The sequence below is a fragment of the Balaenoptera acutorostrata genome, chromosome 11 (assembly GCF_949987535.1).
Source record: "Balaenoptera acutorostrata chromosome 11, mBalAcu1.1, whole genome shotgun sequence".
Classification (NCBI taxonomy): Eukaryota; Metazoa; Chordata; class Mammalia; order Artiodactyla; family Balaenopteridae; genus Balaenoptera; species Balaenoptera acutorostrata.
In genome coordinates, this window is record NC_080074.1 from 106,234,841 (window position 1) to 106,253,800 (window position 18,960).

General features: G+C 55.2%; 1 protein-coding gene across 21 annotated transcripts in view; it reads left to right on the plus strand.

Moving 5' to 3' along the window:
- The window catches only part of CACNA1C (calcium voltage-gated channel subunit alpha1 C), a 551,559-nt gene that overhangs the window by 413,653 nt on the left and 118,946 nt on the right, over nt 1–18,960 (plus strand). The gene's annotated exons all lie outside the window — the stretch shown is intronic.

The following is an 18,960-nucleotide window of genomic DNA, read 5'->3' on the forward strand; positions in this document are numbered from 1 at the left end:
CCGTCCTTCTCTGCTCTCAGAAATCAGTCCCACGTGTGGAGCAAAGCCTCCTAGTCCTCCTAGAGCCTCTGGTCCTGGGACGGTGGAAACTTGGCTCAGCCGGGCTCTTTGTTTTAAATCCGACATCCTCCTCCCAGCTCCGGCTCCCTGGGTCGGGGGCGGGAGTCCTGCTCCAGGCTTATCCAGACGGGACCATCTCCCCCACCACCACCTGGAAAGCAGGCTCTCCCTCCCCCCTTCCAAGGACCACTGCGCTTTCTCAGGGAAAAGAGCCATAGGTTTCTCTCGAGGAGGTTAGACTCAAAGATCTGGGAAGGTGCTAAATGGGAAGGTTGGGGAAACCCGGAGGAAACTGGCAGAATAGCTTTAGGTTTTAGAAACTGAGCCCAATCCCTCCCCTGGGGTTTCACGGGGCAGATTGTTGCTGGGACAGTCATGAGAGTGATGGATGATATTGACTCTGAAGTGTCAGAAAGATGATGAATCGTGGCAGTTCAGGCTCATCGGATACACCCGGCAGTTCTGTCATGTGGGCCCTGGACCAGCCCAGGGAACTAGGCACCAGGTGATGCACCAGCATCACCTGGGAACTTGCTGGAAACGCAAGGTCTTGGGCTCCTCCTCGGATCTGGCAGCTCTGGGGTGGGGCTCTGAGCGCTCACCAGCCCCCGGTGCCTGGGACGTGGGGTGAATGTGACTCTAAGTGCCCTGCACCGCCTCTACCCCCCGTCTCTGTGACCCCCACCACTCTCTCCTCCTCCTCCCGCGGGCCCTCTTCCTTGGGTTGCGCACATTCGAATCGGGACGTTTCTGACCAAGGGACCAATCAGGTTAAATAGCCGAGATGCTTGCTGAGCGGGGTCAGGCAGATAAGGGCAGGAAGCTAGAAAGGCTCCCAGAGGGAGGAGAGAGACCCGCTGAGGCTCTGGGGGCTGACGGGGAAGCAGGGTGTCCATCGCTGTGTCCTGACAGAGGCCAGGAGGGCGCAGGACGCGTGTGCGCACGTGTATCCTGACGCACGTGCGGATACAGTGGCCTTGTGCGTGGGCGTAGGTTCTGCCGGTTGTGTGCGTGCTCCCCGGCCGGGTTCTGTGCGTTCCTGCTCGTTGGTACCTGAGCTCTAAGTGGGAATCTAGGAGGGGGAGCAGGTGGAGAGAGAAGGAAGACGACTTGGATGTGAGCAGAGAGCAGGCCCGCCTCCATCGTCCCGGAGATGGATTGAATACAGCCTTCCACGACTTGCTTTCTGATAACTCTGCTCAAGGAATGGACACAAAATTAAAACACACACACAGCCAGAACAAGGAGGCCTTCACGCTCTGCTGAGGAGTTTTTGCAAGTTGGACGACAAGGCCTTAGATGGGTCAGAACAGCGAGCGGCGATGCTGCTGAGAGTCTTGCTGGAAAGACGCCGGCAGCATCCATTCCATTCCGCTGCTGACGGATCGTGGATGGGGGACGGTCCGTGGCACCCAGCGGTGTGTGAATAGTGAGCTGGCCTGGGAGCCTCGTCGACACCTGCTGCGAAGCACAGGAGCCGGCTCTGGGCTCCGGTCTGCACGCTGGTCACGGTGGAGCCCAGCTCACGACGGAGGGTGGGAGCGTGTTTCTCACATGTTCGTAGAAACTTGTGTGTCCACTGCTCGCGCAGCACTCGGTGGCCATCCACAGAGACACAGCTATCCTGCTCTTTTCTGAGGCCAGGTGTGCTGCTTCCCTGTCCTGCCCTGATGGAGAATTCTTTGCTGCTGGAGCAGATCAGGTGGACGAGGCCCATCTACCCCCTCTTTCTGCCCGAGCTTTGGGAAGAGCACAATGTACTGCCTGCCCCAATGGACAGAGTCTCCGCCAGGGTTCTCATGAGCCCTAATGTGGATGAAGTCAGTCTGAAGCCTGGCGTCCCTCCCCTGCTCTCGTTCCTGGTGGCTGGAGGAGCCTGGGGTCCGCTTCTCATCCTCAGCCTTGTCCTCAGAGGACAGAACGGAGCCTGCCGCCTTCTGTCGTGGACATGGTGGTGGGCTGGTTCTAGGGGGAGGGGGCCGGGGACTGGGCATCTGAAAAAACAAGACAGAGGGTAAAATAGAAGCACGTGAGGAACTGAATGAGAGACGCTTGGGTGTGGAGCCAGGAGGCGTGTCCAGAGTCCGGGGCTGCAGGGAAGTCCGGTCAAGAGCAAAGTGGACGAGACGGGCTTGTTAAGGGACTGGCCACCTAATAGATTCACAGAAAAGGTAGGCCCATGGCTCAGAAACTATATCCTGATCTTCACAACTTTGTAGTTTGCCCTTTGAAACAAATACAAGGGAAGAAATGCTGCTATTAATGATATGCGTTTCTATCAAAATAGTGTCTTTGCCTTTGAAATTGCTAAACGATTACAGTGTATTTGCTGGGCTCAGAGAAGGTAACGTGTCCTGTCCCACAGCCTGTACACTGCCCCCGACCTCGGGGATGTGGGCCTGAGTCCAGCGCTGCCCGGACCCCTCCTCGGCCCCGCCCTTGGTGGTGCAGGGACCCCCCCCCCCCCAGCCTCTCCGGCCAGAAGCGGCTGGGAGAGGTCCCTCTAACCCCTTCGTCGCAGCATCTGTAACACCCTCAGTCTAACGCGCAGAGCGGGGTGGACGGAGGGAAGGAGGGCGGGGCGGGGGGTGGAAAATCTGATCTTAAACATTACCCTAAAGGGCCCTGAGTGTGATTTTAAAAGCAGGGAGAGATGAGCTTTCCGATTGTAAGGACTGTGTTTGGAGCGTGAAAGGGAGTCGTGGCAACATGTTGCTCAGGCAGAAGCAAGGTCGCTGAGGTCAGAGGCCGCCCGCCTGCCGTGGTCTGAGGGCAGCTGTGCTTGGAAAGGGGGCACGTCAACAGCACCACCCGTCGGAGTTTCCTTCGGTTCGGGACTCCTTGAACTTGGTTAGGGGAGGGTGTTGGTCGGCCAGGAGGCTGCAGGGAGGGGTGCCCCAGGGCAGCGACCAGCCCCTGTCCTGCCCCGGCGTGTGCATCTGGAGGAATGTGATGTAACCGCCTTCAGTGCTGCGGGATCGTGTGGCCGCAGGGTCACCTCGGCGGAACCTCTGACGGTCCCAGGATCCTGGCCCACGAGGCGGGGGCGGGGGGGGTGGGAACGGGTCTCCAACCAGCAACAGCCTCACCATGGGGGCTCACGTCACCTCCCTGAGGCCACCAAACCCACTGGCACATGGATCCGCCCACTCAGCCCGCCCAGGTAGCCACCCAATAAAGCGCTGCTGTGATTTTCTTGTAAAGCTTTGCAAACAGATGGACACACCTGGGGGCTGAAGCCTGTCTCTATCCGTGACTTTACCCGGAAGGCGCCCTGCGTAGAATCCCAATGGCTCCCCCTCATCTGATCCCTGCCCTTATGACTCAGTGGCTGATGGAAAAATAAGAGTAACAGCCCCAAACGCAGGGCTGTGAGGGCTCCGTCCTTCTGGGTCACTTCATCAGATGGACGTGCCCGGGCCTCTGTGGCAGCTGCAGTGCTGCCAGGAGAGCTCTGTGCTTCCGTGGAACAGGAAGGACCCCATCGTCTTAAGCAGCGATCGTGCCTGCTGTGACCCTGGGCTGGTGGTCACTTTGTGTTTGGGCCTCGTGGTTCGAGGGGCAGGGCTGGGGCCGGGTCAGGAGCAGCAGAGCACTGCCCTCGGGGAGCTGCCCCGAGGAGGGTGGTCCCGCAGGGGTTGGTCCCGCAGCGGATGGATGGACTCTCACACAGCAGGCGAGTGACGGAGTGAGGCTGGGCAGAGGCGGGGGGAGAGGGACAGCTGGCGGCGGGGGCCACGTTAGGTGTCGCTCCTGCCCTCACGGGGCTGCTGTGACACATCTCCACAGACGGGGGCTTAGACAGCAGACATCGGCTTCCACGGCTCTGCAGGCCGGACGTCCGCGATCGGGGCCCAGCATGGCCACGTCCTCGGGAGGCCCTCTGCCCGGCTCACAGATGGCCCGCTTCCTCCACTGCTAGTGCTCTGGCCTCTTCTTCTAAGGCACGAATCCCACTCAGAAGGGCTCCACCCTCATACCCTAATCGCCCCCCAAAGTCCCCACCTCCAAGTACCATCGCACTGGGATTAGGGTTTCAACACGTGAACTTGGGGGGACACACACGTTCAGTCCATCGCAATGATCTTTCTGTACCCCCGTGCGAGGCCCTGGATTCCTGCTGTAGCCAAGTGCGCGGCTCCGTCGGAATCAGAAACCACAGAATCCGGCCGCCGTGGGGTGACCGAGTCTGTGTCCCAGCCTCCGTGGGGAAACGCGTGGCCCCCTGTGAGTGCGGGGACATGCGGGTGGGCACTGGTTGTCATGGGTCTGCTTCCTGCAAGCCTGGCTCATTTCTGAAGACAGACAAGGGCAGGTTTTCCTCCTGCTTATGGTGCTTACAGGTCCACTTCCTCTAAACAGACACGTAGGTTTCAACACTGTCTCAGGACCGGTCACGCAACGTGCTCAGAGGTAGCCCAGCCGGAACCTGGCAGGCCCTCCCGGAACAGAGCAAGCAGTTTTGCTCGTGTCCAGACCCCCCGACGTTAAGCCTGTACTTGGACTTCACTGCAAAGACCGTAAACTTCCTTCCTCCTGCCCCTGGTCTGGATCCATACCAGGGTGACGGTCAGCACACCCCTCCTCCAAGGAGAGGGTGAGCAAGAAAACTGTGTCTGCCCTTAAGACCCTGTTCTCAGAATGCGGTCCCCGAGTGGACGGTGTCCTGTAGAGGTCATCAAGGAAGGCGGGGGGTCAGTAGAATGTCCTGTTCCCAGTGACGTCCAGATAGTAGGCTAGGACAAGAAAGAAAGCCATTTACTCAGCTTCATGAAAATATACACTTTTTGCAATTTAGACTTAATTCATATGAGTTCATCAGACTGACCAAACTTACCCCTGCAAAGAGGTCTGCAGGGGAAACTCACTAGACAGAGCTGTGATGAAAGTTTTATCCTCTCCAAAAATATACATTTGAATTTCAATAAGGTTCTTCAGTGTTAGGCTTTTTTTTTTTTTTCACAAAAAAGTAAGGATATTAAGATATTTTTAAACGTCCAGACAGAGGAGCTTTTGATGGTTCCTAAATACATGTTCTAAAAATGACTTGCCAAGCACAATGCTGGTTTTGACTAACAGACCCTAAGTCCTATTCAGAGGGCTTCAGAATGTGCCCAATGCAGGCACACAAGCCCTCCGAGACTAGAGGTCAAGAGAAAACAAAAATACAGGCCAAAAGCTATTAAAGAATGATTACAGCTGCCCTGGAACTTGTCTGTCCCTCTGCTCCTGGGGTGAGATAATAGATCTGTTCTCAACAACTTGCTGATGAGGTGAAAAGCCCTAATTAGATGCTTGACAGGCTGGCTTTAAGGGGAAAAGCCTTTGTTTACCTTCCCAGTTCGAAGCTTCAAATCAGCTGGCCCAACCCTTATATCTCATTTCAGTGACTCATGAGATAGGATAATGGTATCCAGTATCAGGCCAGTCAGTATGCTAAGAAAATTCTCTGAAAATAGCACATGCACCCACACCAGGCACGTACACTCACACATGGGCAGGAAGAAATTGAGGACCCCTTTCCTGACAGGAGCGTTCAGAATTAGTCTCATTGTGTTTACTAATACTTGCTCCAGCCAGAGGGTCCGGCTAGGACAAGAAGCTTGGTGTGATGTCTGCTATGTGCAGTAGAGACAGAGGAAAAGATCGGTGCTACCACCTGGGGGGGCGAGCACCTTCCTGGTGCAAGAAGTACGGCCAGCGGTAGGGGGTCCCAGCCCCCTTGCCCGCGGCTCCTTCCACGACTGTGCAGTGACTGGGAAGCTGAGCTGGTTGGTTGCTGACCGTCAGGCAGAGCATCCTAGGTTTTCACCAAGATGGCCCCAAGCTTCAGTGAGACTTGTAGAGCTGCTTCTTTTTTTTTTTTTTTAATGTTACTATAGTTAAGTTTTTTCTTGTTGTTGTTGTTGTTTTTAATTAATTTATTTATTTTTGGCCATGTTGGGTCTTCATCTCTGTGCGAGGGCTTTCTCTAGTTGCGGCAAGCGGGGGCCGCTCTTCATCGTGGCGCGCGGGCCTCTCTCTGTCGCGGCCTCTCTTGTTGCAGAGCACAGGCTCCAGACGCGCAGGCTCAGTAGTTGTGGCTCACGGGCCTAGTTGCTCCGCGGCATGTGGGATCTTCCCAGACCAGGGCTCGAACCCGTGTCCCCTGCATTGGCAGGCAGATTCTCAACCACTGCGCCACCAGGGAAGCCCCTAGAGCTTCTTCTTGAGCCTCTTAGATGGTATAAAATCATTTCCATGAATTATAATTTCCATAATCCCTTAATGGATGGATTCTATCAATTCGTTAAAAGTCACCCCTTGATTAGAAGAGTTGCGAGCACAGCAATAGGAGGTGAATGGCCCTCATCCTTCTCTCCTACCTGGAGGCCAGGGTTTCCGGTCTGCACAGTCGTGCTGTGTTTTTGTAGACAGAGTAGGGGCCTGAGAAGGACAGGCCACCTGACTTCCAGGCCCTGCCCAGTAGCCGATGGGCAGTTCGCCTCTCTCGGTTTCCCTGTTTGTAAAAGGAGGGGTCGGATCAGACAGCTGCAGAGACCCCTTCCAGCTCTGGCTTTTGTGTCTATAGTTGGAAGTTGATGCACATTAGCTTTTGCTCTGGGTCTCCTGCAGGATCCCCTGAACCCCGGAAGCAAGCTACTCCTTCTGAAGACCCTCCCAGCGCCTGGTCCACCCTGTGCTCCTGCCTGGAGAGCCCAGCTCCGCCATCTGCCTTAGGACCCGCCCTGCTCCCAGCCCTCCTCGGGCACCCCTCCCCTTCTTCCCTCCCGCACCCACGCCCCTCCTTTTTGCTCCCACAATTCCTATCCCACACCTGTGTCACGGCACTGATGTATGTGACCTGTTGTACCTATTCATCCATCTTATCCCCGGCTGGGTTGGGTTGTGCACCTGGAAAGGGAGGGAAGCTTTGCATCCCCACCACTATCCGGAGCCTGGCAGATAGGCCGTCAGTGAATACTGGTAGGAAAAGGGTGGAAATTAATGGAGAAAAGTGGGGTCCTGGCCTGGAAGTCTTTGAAATTCTGCCATTGGCAACAGATGACCTGGACCTGCCTTGTGACCATGTCAGGCTAAAACCAGACAGGACCAGACCTGGTCCCGCAGAGGCTACATTATGAATCAGACACACAAATTAATTTTTCATCTTCCGTTTCTTGGCTGTCAACACTCCTCTCTGACTTCTGGGAGAAAACGGACTATTCCTCGGTTTTCTTCTTCACGTACTCACCTCTTCTCCCCGTTCTTCTTCAAATACATCCAGAGACTTGCCAGAAGTATCCTTATTTTATTTTTCTCTCAGGGAGGTCAGCTAGCCAGCTACGCATGGCAGTCGGGAAAGGGTTAAGAGAGGACCCAGAATAACTTCCCAGCTGCTGCTTTAGGACCGGAAAGCTGAATACATTTAAGGCTTGAAAAGGTCACCTCCCTTCCAAGGGACAGGGGTTTGATTTCATCCATTATGTGGTCTTCGGCAGAACGCTCATTTCATTCACTGGCAGAGATGGAGATTTATGGGCTAAATGTTATCACCAGCTGAGACTTAATGAGATCTCAACTGTAGCTCCTGGATGGAGTGGAAAGCAGACATTTTGGTAATAAATAGAGAACAGCATCTAATTTGTAAATTCCTCTTTCTGTTGCTAAGTTTAATCAGATCAGTGAAACTGAAGGGAATTGTTGATGACCAAAAGTTATTTTCCATGCCTTAATCTGGCCAGGAAGCATTACTCCTAATGGAAGTGGCGTGCTTCTCTGGCAGCGGTAGGGGATGACATTTGTCATTAGACTAACCCAATTGTTGCATATTAAAAAATATGTTTAGCCCCAAATCTATTTAAAACCAAACTGGAACTGAGGCCGCATATCACTCTGCTACTAGTGTCACTGGTTCAGAGAAGAAAAATTCTTTCCAAATGAGCTACAGACCTCTGTAGCAGTGCCATCCCCAAAAGGTCCACGGCCCATGAGATTTCATCCTGACCAAACAGAAGCATCCAGCGTAAGGCTCGGTGGACCACCATGGTGGCCAGGTATGGTCACAGCCTCTCTGGCATGGCAGAGAACAGGTGGAGAGGACAGAACACAGTCTCTGGCGGGTCCTGGCTTCAGTTTAGGATTAAAAAGGAGAATTAAAGGGGCACCAAAGGGGGGGTTAGTGCAGCTCTCTTTTGTCCAGTCCTGCTTAAATCTTTTTTTCATGAGTAATCACAGTTTTTACAAATTGCCTTCTCACAAGCTGTTAAGCCTTTCCAGGGCAGGGACCCTGTCAGGGTAGGTGACTGTTAACACACAGTAGGGACATCATGAATATTCATGAAGGACTGACAGCCTTGGAGGTGATGCCCCAAAGGGAACATGGTAACTGCAGCCCACCGTGGGGAGCGGCCGAGAACACATGCACATCACCAATCAGCGCTCAGACTGCACGTGACCTTTTAGATGCAAAACAAGTGGTCCTGAGGTCCTTCTCTTGGGCCCGCATTTTGCTTTTTGATCCCCAGTAAATCCATCCAGCGTCTGGGCGTTGCACACACAGAGAATTATTGCTGATGAAGCACCTCCTCTGACCTGTATTACCTTTAATCCTCACTTAACCCTCCAAGATCGGTATTATGGTCTCGGTTTTTTAGATGAGGAAGATGGGGTTCAGATGATTTTCCCAAGATGAGACAGCCAGTAGGAGGCTTAGCCTGGTCCCACACCGAAGCCTGTCTGGCTGTGAAGACCACCCACTTCCTCTTTTGCCAGGCAGCCCCTATCGCCCGAAACACCTGGTGACAGGAAGGGGGTCGGGGGACGGGGGACCTGGTTCCTGGGCTCAGCTCTCCTACTCAGAGCTCCGTGACCTCGCACAAACCCTTACTTCCCCGGGCCTTAGTTCCCTAATATGTGAAAGTGGTGCTGACATAACCCCGGCTTTCTATAGATCCTTGAGCCCCCGCTGGCCCTGCCTTTCTTCGAGTGCTGTGCTCCGGCATCATGGGGGCTGGGCCAGGAAGAGAGTGTCCTCGTTTTGCAGACTCTGGTCCTGTCCCTCTCGGCCGGGCAGCCAGCGGCCAAAGGGGAAGGTGCCCACCATGTGAGGACTTCGCACGGCCTCTCCCCACCCCCGGCAGCTGACCTCTCCGAGCCGGTCTCTGCTCTTCTTTCCCAGAGCCAGCATCCTGATAAACGTCGCCTTTGCCTTGAAGGCGTCCAGCGGTAGAATCTCAGCGCTGGAAGGCATCCCAGAGGCTCTCCCTGCTCACATCCTCATCCTGTCCCACCCCCCACCCCCGCCCATCTCCTGTCTCCTCCCACACCCGGCCGGCCCTGCAGCCCCTCTGCCCTCACCCTGCTGACCTCCCATCTGCTGGGGGCTCGGTCTCCCGCAGTATCGTGGGAACAAAAAATAGGCTGCATCTCCTTTCTGCTTCCCCAGATCAGGCAAATGCCCTATCTTCACACCTCTTTTGAGAACCATCAGTAAAGGATTTCTCCTGCAATGCGATCAGCAGAAGTAATAGAGCCACTTGAATCTGCCCAAGTCCCCCCGCCAGCGCCCTGCCCCTGCTCACCTCGTGGACCACACACGCCCCTTCTCGCATGATAAGCCTGTTCCGCGTCCCACTCTGCCTCCGCCCCCTGCTGCCCCGTGACACCGTTTGAGAACCAGAATTTCTGTGTCCTTTCCTCCCCTCTGGGTTTCCTGGGCCACTGAGCCCACAGCATGAGCCTCATAGGAGCCAGGACCCTGAGGGGAGTGGTGTCGGGGCGGCAAGGCCCAGGCGACCCAGGTTGGCCCCCATTGAAGTCATTTCTTTTTTTTTTTTAAAAGCACTTGCTTTTATTTATTTATTTATTTATTATTTATTTATTTATTTATTTTTATATTTATTCTTGGCTGTGTTGGGTCTTCGTTTCTGTGCGAGGGCTTTCTCTAGTTGCGGCAAGCGGGGGCCACTCTTCGTCGCGGTGCGCGGGCCTCTCACTATCGCGGCCTCTCTTGTTGTGGAGCACAGGCTCCAGACGTGCAGGCTCAGTAGTTGTGGCTCACAGGCCTAGTTGCTCCGTGGCATGTGGGATCTTCCCACACCAGGGCCCGAACCCATGTCCCCTGCATTAGCAGGCAGATTCTCAACCACTGTGCCACCAGGGAAGCCCCCCTGAAGTCTTTTCTGACGTGGACATCCCATGTCCTGCCAGCGCCTCCGGGCCTGCGGCTGTGGAGACGGTGGTCCCTGGTCCCTGGGTTTCAAACCATCTCTCTCTTCTAAAGAAGAGCAGTCAGCCTCTCCAGCAAGCCCAGGTCTCCTGAGAAACTCTGGAAGAGTTCTAAGGTTAAGACTTAGATGACGCCTTTGATGGGGTTCAGGCCTCAGAGGGCGGATCTGGAGGGCAGGGCGGCTCAGTGGAAGGAGCGGAGACATTGTCCCGTGTGAGCCCGTCCACTGTCCTCGCTTGTGTGCTGTGGGGCAGGGTCCCCTCTGGCCCTCGTGGGTCACCCGGCCGCGGGCCTTCCCAAGCCGGCACAGGAGAAGGAGGGCCTCGAGCAGGGCCAGATCCGGGAGGCAGCGAGGGGACGAGGCAAGTGGGCATCTCCTGGTACCTGAAGGCAGCCAGGCCGCCGTGGGGACGTTTCCAACGCGTAGGCAGACTCTTCGCCCTCCACCCCTTTCCTTGGTCCTTGTAGAACCAACCTGCTGAGCAGGCAGAAAAGACTTCCTGTGTTTGGAGACGGAGACCAGGTCCCCTCACCACCTCATCTAAACCAAACCTTCCCGGTGTCTTCATAGAACGTGGGCGCAGCCCTTCCCCGTCCCAGAACTTCACCTCGGCCGCCCCCGTGGACGTGGTCCTGACGGGGAGGGCAGCATGGCCCCCAGGGCTTTGCCCAGAGCAGGGTTCTAGTGGGTCCTGCCATGCCGCTGAGAGCGTCTCGAATGAGCCGTGGACCACTAAAGTGGCGGGAGAACCGGGGCCTGCGTCCTCCCCAGGGCGCGGAGTCACCTGACAGATGCCAGCGCCCGACAGGCGGAGCCGGGAGATCAGTTACAGTAAAGGACCTCCTGCCGAAGGGGCAAGTCGGGGGGTGTTCTGACCGTTGCCCTGAGCTCCTCCAGGGATGTGGGACCTGGGAGGCACCGCGGGATCGGGAGCTGAAGGGAAAACGCCATTCCCAGAGGCAGCCTGGAAGCTAGGCAACAATTTGCTCTCCTGCCGGGGGAGAGGCAAGGCCGAGGCCTCCCGAAGAAGTGCTGCCCTCATCAGGACGGCACTGCTCGCTCGCCCTGTAGGGCCTCCTTGGGAAATCTGACCCAAGCCAAATTTATCCTGAGCAGCAGAAAACAGGGAAGGAGAAGACGGAGCCCAAGAAGAAGGAGAAAGTGAGAGGATCCTAAGCCCTGTAGGCCCTTTTGAGCAGCACAGACCAGGTACAAGTGTGACACATGGACCTTTGGGGAGGGGGCTGGGATGACCCCGTGCTCGGCTGGGATGACCAAGGGTAGGCTTTCAGCTGGTGGAAAGGGGACCCGACCTCCAGCACCAGCTAGCTGTGTGACCCTGGGCAAGTCACTGACCCTCTCTGGACCTTCACGGTCTCCACTGTAAAAAGGAAGGGCTGGCCTGCCCTCTCTAGCCCTGCAACACATGTAGGCCTCAGTGGGGAAACTGAGCCGCTGAGGGAGATAACAGGCCCCAGGTCACAGAGCTCCAAAGTGGCAAAGCCAGGATCCAAACTCAGGCCCCCTGACTCCAGAGCCCAGGCTCCTACCCAGCTGCGCCCTGGACAGGATTATAAAGTGTGTGGCTTCTCCCAGGACCCTCGCTGCAGTCTCTGCCCTCCTCCCCCTCCCAGTGATCCCAGCACATCCACAGGCCCCGTCCTCTCTCCTGATTGGGAAAGGGCTTTATGGATTCATCCAGTATAGCTGGGGTCTGAATCCCGGATCTCATGAGATGCTCTGCTCACTTTGAATAGGTGGCTTCATTCTCTAAGCCTCAGTTTCCTGATCTATGAAATGGGAACATGTAATGGGGACATATAATCTCTCACAGGGCTGTTCTGAGGCTTGAGTCAGATGATACATGTCAAGTGTGCGGGGAGTCGCTGGTAAGCAGCGAGTGGTGGGAAACCGAGCTGTTATTACGATCCTGCAGGTAGAAATGACTGGCGTTCCTCTCACGCATCCGGGACGAGAGAATTCAAGGCCTTAAAATGAAGGGGTGACCATCAGACACCACTGGGCTGGGCCGGAGGGGGATTGGGGACACAGCCATTCTCTGTCCCTTGCATGTGACACCGCACGGGTGACCCTCCGCTAAACCTGGCCTTGTGATCTAGAACAATGCCATCTGCAACCTAAAAGTAGTTTTGTGCCTAAAATAGTTGGGTTTCCAGAGGAATCCTGCACGGAAGGGCCACCATCACCCAGGTCTGGAAGATCCTGTCTCAGCCCCAGTGGTGGCAGAGAGCTGTTTCCCTCGGGGGTGTCCAGCCCCTCCCGTTTCCCCAGAGTCCCAGGGGCCTGAGGACGCTCCACACAGCCCCGTCACCCCCAACGAAGGTGGGCCAGGTGGGAAAGGAAGGGGGGACGTGAACCAAGTGCAGACCTTCGCCTGGTGCAGCTGCAGCCCCTCCCCGGCACCCCCATCGTAGCTGAGGTGGCCCAACTCGTTGGCGCCGTGATGGTGGAGAGAGGTTTTCTGCTTGGGGGCGCTGGATGCTTACGGCCTGCTGGGAGCACAGCGGCCTGGCCGCCTCCTCCGGATGGTGGCCGCAGACCAGGGGCGGGCGTTTCTGCCTCCGCTGGTTTATGGCAATAAAATAATAATTATTACGATGGTACATCGAGCTTATACTGTGCCTTTTCAATAAGGCCACTTTGTTAGGCTTCTTAATGTTTAATCCTGTTTTAGATTTACTTTCCGACAGCTTAAAATCAACCAGGTTTTAATTGCTTCTGTGGAGGCAGCCCTGCTGGGCCCCGGGCGGGCAGGACTCTGCAGAGGAGGCTCGGGGGGCGACGTGACCTTCAACCCAGACGGGCCCCGCGGCTGGGCACTATCTCGCTCTCTCTCTCCCCACCTCTTTCCGCTTTTCTCTACGATCTGCTTTTCCTCTCCTGCTCCATCTCTTTTCTTTCCCTTAGAAGAGACCTTCAACTCATCCTGTAGTTCAGTTTATTCGTGAGAGAGATGAAGAAAATGAGGCCCCCAAACCATCACGTGCCTTGCCGAGGGTTCGGAGGTACCCCGTGGCGAGGCCAAGGCTAGGACTAGCGTTGGCGTTTCCTAGACCTGGGTGCCAGGGAGGTTCCTGAGAGCCTGAGTCGGGCAGAGACGCGTGGAGAGAGCTCCTTCACCCAGCAGCCTCAGACCACCAGTGGCCGTGGGCTGGATCTCCCCAACTGCAGAGAAGACTCCAAGTTACTCTTTCTGCAGGAGAAAAGGAAACCAGAGGAAATGTGACACAGGTCCTCCCAAGAGTCTCCCGGGGCAGCAACCACACCCAGAATGTCCCCCGTCCTGCCACGGGGCTCAAGCCATTCCTGTGGCGATGTCCTTCCTCACCGGTGCTCCCAGGAGCTCAGCCTGCAGGGTTATTTGAGCAAAGCTGTTCCAGAGGCTGCCTGATGGAGCCGAGAAGGCCTTGGGCTCGAGGCCAGCTGGTCTCTGCTCCACCAGCTCTCACCTGGGCAACGAACTTCAGCTCTGGGGATGACCTCTCCCTGTCAATGGGTTCATCCTGTTCACCTTGCCTGCACCCAGAGGTGTGTGGGTCACGTCCTGACAGCAAACAGAGGCTTGAGAACTGGGCGATTTAAGGAGAGGCTCATAGAGATGCAGGGGCCAAGGGTGACAGCCCCAAACGGGCCTTGACGGCACTGTCCTGCTGGCGCCTCCCACAGGCCCTTTGCAAAGGTCAGCCTCCCGGGCACCGGGTGAAGGAGCAGCTGAAGGGCCAACCCCAAAGCCACCCAGCACGTCGGAGCAGCCCTGAAGCCCCACGAAGACGCCAAGTGTCTACTGTAATTCCACAGCCAGTACCACTAGGACCTGGAAAGGAGTCCAGAGAGTTCAAATGTAAAGTCTCTGGCCTCGAGAAAGCTATAATTGTGTCAGGGAGACACATGTGAAATACATGTGAAATAAGAGCAAACTAGAAGAAAAACAAATGAAAATTCGTTGGTAATATTAGCAAATATTTATAGCACTTTCCATTTTACAGAGTTACTTCACAAATATTATTTCATTTAACCCTTCTCAGAAGCCCTTGACATAAATAGTACCGTTGTCTTTTGTTTTGCAGATGAGGAAACCTGGGCTCAGGAGGGTTAAACAACTCACCCAGACATACCTGCTGGGAGGGCTGGGACTAGGGCTCACATCCAGGTTGTTACTGAGAATTCCCACAGACCCCAGAGTTCTGTGGGGCTCAGAGAGGGGACTCGGGGGCAGCAGGTCCTGGAGGCCCCCCTACCGGAATGGGGGAAATGTGAACGGTTCAGGCGGGGTCGGCACCCACGCGCTCCAAAAGGCTCGCGGGCCGAGGGAAGGCAGCCGTAGGTGACACCCGCCAGCGACATGGTCCTGCTCCAGCGAAATGTAATTTACAAAAGTAGCAGTTGTCTGGGTCTGGCCCGAGGGCCGCAGCTCCCCGACCCCTGGGATAGGTGAAGGGGAGATGGATGGGGCCTCGTAGCAAAGCCCAGAGGCTGGGATGAAGGTGGCCCATTCCAGGGCCGTGAGGTGGGCAGCCCCACCTGGGCGGGAGTTCTGCAGAAATCATGGGCACAGGGATGCAGGGGGATAGTGTGTGCATCAGCGAGGGCCGCCGTAACCAAGTACCACGGACCGGGTGGCGTGAGCAGCAGACATTTCATTTTCTCACGGCTCTGGAGGCTGGAAGCCTGAGATTGAGGTGTCGGCAGGGCTGGTTCTTTCTGAGGCCCTGAGGGGAGACGGCTCTGGACCCCTGTCCTTGGCGTGTAGACGGCCTCTTCCCCACCCCACCCCCGGGTGTATCCTCACCATCTTCCCGCCGTGCATGCCTGTGTCCAGATTTCTTCTTCTGATAAGGGCACCAGTCATAAGGGATTAGGGCCCACCCTTGTGATGGTGTTTTAATTCAATCACCTCTTTAAAGTCCCTCCCAGCTCCAAACACAGCCACACTCTGGGGTTCCAGGGGTCAGGATTTCAACCTGTGAATTTTGAGGGGACACATGTGGCCCTAACAGGATGGAGCCCGATTACGGGGGTTGGGGATTCCAGGTTGGAGTCAGCGAGGCAGGAAATTAGGACTCCTTTTGCTTGTTAACCATAACTTGGATTAGTACTTTCGGAAAAAGAATACTAATTAGACCACTTGTATGCAAAAAAGATGATAAAACGGGTGTCTGGCCAAGTAAGTGGCAAAGTCAGTTCTCTAGCTCCATCTGTGAGTTCGTAGGAGGCGGGGGACTAGATCCTGCCATCGGGCCCGCCCAGGATTGGCAGTTGGGCCGGCCCTGGAGAAATGCAAGTTCAGGTTGGCGGAGAAATGCCCTCAGCTCCTCCGGCTCCTGACACCCCCGGGATGCCTGGCCCTGAGCCCCCAGGCCTCTTCCACCAAGAGCCGCCTGGAGGATCCCTCCACCCGATGGTGAGGCTCCCAGCTCAGTGCTGGGCTCTGCTCTCAGCCAGTCCCAGGAGGGGCCGGCCGCTCCTGCCGCCCCGGCCCACGGACAAAGTCAGGCTGGCACGGTGACGGAAGGCTCCAGACTCGCAGGCCTGCCCACCTCCGCCCCTCGATCTCTCACCTGGAGCTTTGCCCTGAAGCCGTCCTGTCAGTCCCGATGCACAGAAAGGTCTGAGGCAGAGGGTAGGGCGGCAGCTGGTGTGACAGGGGGCCCCCAGATGTAGTGAGTAAACCCTCGGGGGGCTCGCGAACCCCAGTGCTCCTGAGGACACCGGTCTCCACGACCACTTGGGTCCTGTGCACTCCCAGCATGGTTCACGCAGTTTCCAGTCTGAGATTATCCTGTGGTGGAAGTAACTTATGAAAACCAACCCCCCCCAGGACCCACACAACTGCTGTCATCTTCCTTCCCTCTCCCCACCTCCCTCGAGATGCAGAAATGTGGTCCTACTAAGCGCCATTCAAGCAAGTTGCCCCCAAGAGTGGAAGTTTGGGGAGAGAATCCGTTCTTGGCAAGATGGAGTTTGTACAGCTCACTGATGTTCCTAAAAATGTAATTATGTTTCCACCACCTGCAGTGGCAGCTGTTAATTACTCTTTCACGAAAATCTCATTTTCTTTCGGAATCTGCTCAGCAGAAGCCGAGGGACAGGACAGCCCAGAGACCCACATTTGATCCACAGTCCCTGGTAACGGTGAATTTAGAAAGTCAGGAAACTAGCCTCCCCTCAGCATCCTTGCTGAGTCCACTCAACAGCACATTTCATTCCTCAGAGGCCATTCTTTACAGGAAAGGTGCGCCCTGGCCCCTGGATTCTCTGCCGTCTTTCTGCCTCAGTTTCCAACCCACAGGTCATCTGAGTGGCCAGTGGGAGACTCAGGCTTGCCGCCTCCCCGAGACTAGGGCCCAGCATTAGCAATCCCAGCCTCAGCCGGCCTGGACTCTCAGTTTCCAAGATGAACCCAAGGCGATCTCTAGGGTAACAGGTCCCTAAACGAGTCGGCTGTGGCCTCTTTCTAACCCTTTAGAAATAGAAACACGGACCATCTTCGCCCCGTCAGGTGCTTGTGGGATAAACTGTCACAAATTAATAGGAACTAATATGTGGATGTAAACCGTGATTTAAAGCAAGGAACCTTTAAATCCACACCTTGACCCCAAAGAGCAGCTCCCCAGAGACTCCTGCCCACCATCAAGGGCATGATTGGAGGCTCTTCCGACCACGTTCCACGCGGGCGGCTGCCACCTGTGCCCACGTGACTCACCAGGCCTGGTCAAGTTCAGTTATAGAGGGAAAGGCCGTGTTTTTATCAGGCTCTTTCTATTATTTTTAAAGTGATCGCATAGCTATTTCTGAAGTCAAACAAGATGGGACAGTATCGACGCCAAAGCCAAAAGCTGGATGAGCTTCTGTGTAGCAGGTCAGTGACCTGGGCCCCCGCCGGCCAGGGCTGTCCCCTCAGGCGTCTGTGTGGACAGACAGACTTGGAGGCTGGGAGCCCGTTACCCCTCCCACCGCCAAATAAAAGACCCCTCACGATGAGACGCTCACCTGAGTGACCCTTGTCATTCTAAACTGACATGTATCTTTTTCCAGAAGGGAAATTTGCTAAGTCATCCATTTCAACTCTAACTCTCAGCACTGTTTTCGTATAGGAATTTTGAGAAGTGAACAAATAATGCTACTGGTTGTAAAGTTTCTGTTTATTCCAAGCTTTGTGTTGGTTGTTTTTGTTTTTGTTTTTGTTTTGGTGTGCGAAGCATTGTTTTAAACTGTTTTCTTTTAGTTGCTTTACAATATCGTATAAGTTTCAGGTGTACAATATAGAGATTCAATATTTGTATAGACTTTATTCCATTTGAAGTTATTATAAAGTACTGGCTATATTCCCTGTGCTGTACAATATATCCTTGTAGCTTATTTATTTTATACATAGTAGTTTGTACCTATTAACCCCCTACCCCTATCTCCCCTCTCCTCCCTCCCCTCTCCCCACTGGTAACTACTAGTTTGTTCTCTATATCTGTGAGTCTGCTTCTTTTTTTGTCATAGTCACTAGTTTGCTCTATTTTTTAGATTCCACATATAGGTGATGTCATATGGTATTTGTCTTTCTCTGACTTATTTCGCTGAGCATAATACCCTCCAGGTCCATCCATGTTGTTTCAAGCTTTGTATTGTGAAGACACGTGTGTTTCGGAGATGGCTCTTTACATGGGGTAAAAACAAGCCTGACCCTTTCCTCTCATGACCAAATCTTCGGGATTCCCACTAACAAGTAGGGATGAGTTGGGACCCTCCTGGGTATCCGTCTCCTCAAAATCAGTACCCACCTGCCAGTGTAGACGCTTCTGCGGGAGTGACCCCTTCTCCCCAGGATCCATTGTTTGTTTTGTGTTGTTAACTCATGTGATTTGGGGTTTGGGTCCTATTTTGTTCTGTGTTCTTACCTGTTTTGATTTATCAATTTTCACTATCTCTTAGTTTGTTTTTGGAGGTTAGCGGGACGTCCTGTGTGGTCGCCAAGTCCCCTGTTTCTTTCTTTGCCTGAGGCTGACCCTGAGCTCTGTCCACGTCTTACTCCTGGTTTTCGACTCTGAGACGTCTTGTCTGTGAAAGGAAGCGCCCGGCGGGCTTGCTTGATCAGAAGGAAGGGGAGTTTGCTTGGTCTAATCGCCCCCCAGAAACCCGTTGTGACGTCCCCCACGCCCCCGTGCGTGTAAATTATGTGCGGGTGCCCACGGGGCAGGGCGGGAGCGCGCTTCTCCTGGTGTGCGTGCGCGTGCGTGCATGTGCACGTGTGCGAGGGGAGGATAGCCTGTCCCACCCGGAGCCACCACCTCGTTGTCCCTTCAAATGTATGAAGTCCGCAGACGTGACAACCAGCAGCGGCTGAGCCCCGCTGGGGCCTTTCCTTTGAAGAGCGCCGGCCAAGGTTAAGGTCGCTGAAGGTGCCAGCTGTGAACGCTGTGAAATCCAGCACCACTGGCTGCTCCCCGTGCACCTGTGATGCCCCCAGAGCCTGCTCGGCTGTAGGAATCCCATCTCGTCTGGGGTGTAGCCCGGGGGCCATCAAGGTGAGCACGGGGCGGGGGCCCGAGACACCTGTGATCCAGTCCGAGCCCCCAACCACTGTGTGACCCGGGCACCTGGCCCTTCCCTGGACCTCACTTCCCTGTCCTGTGACGAGAAAGCTGGGCGATGTCCAAAGTCCATCCAGCACCAAGCT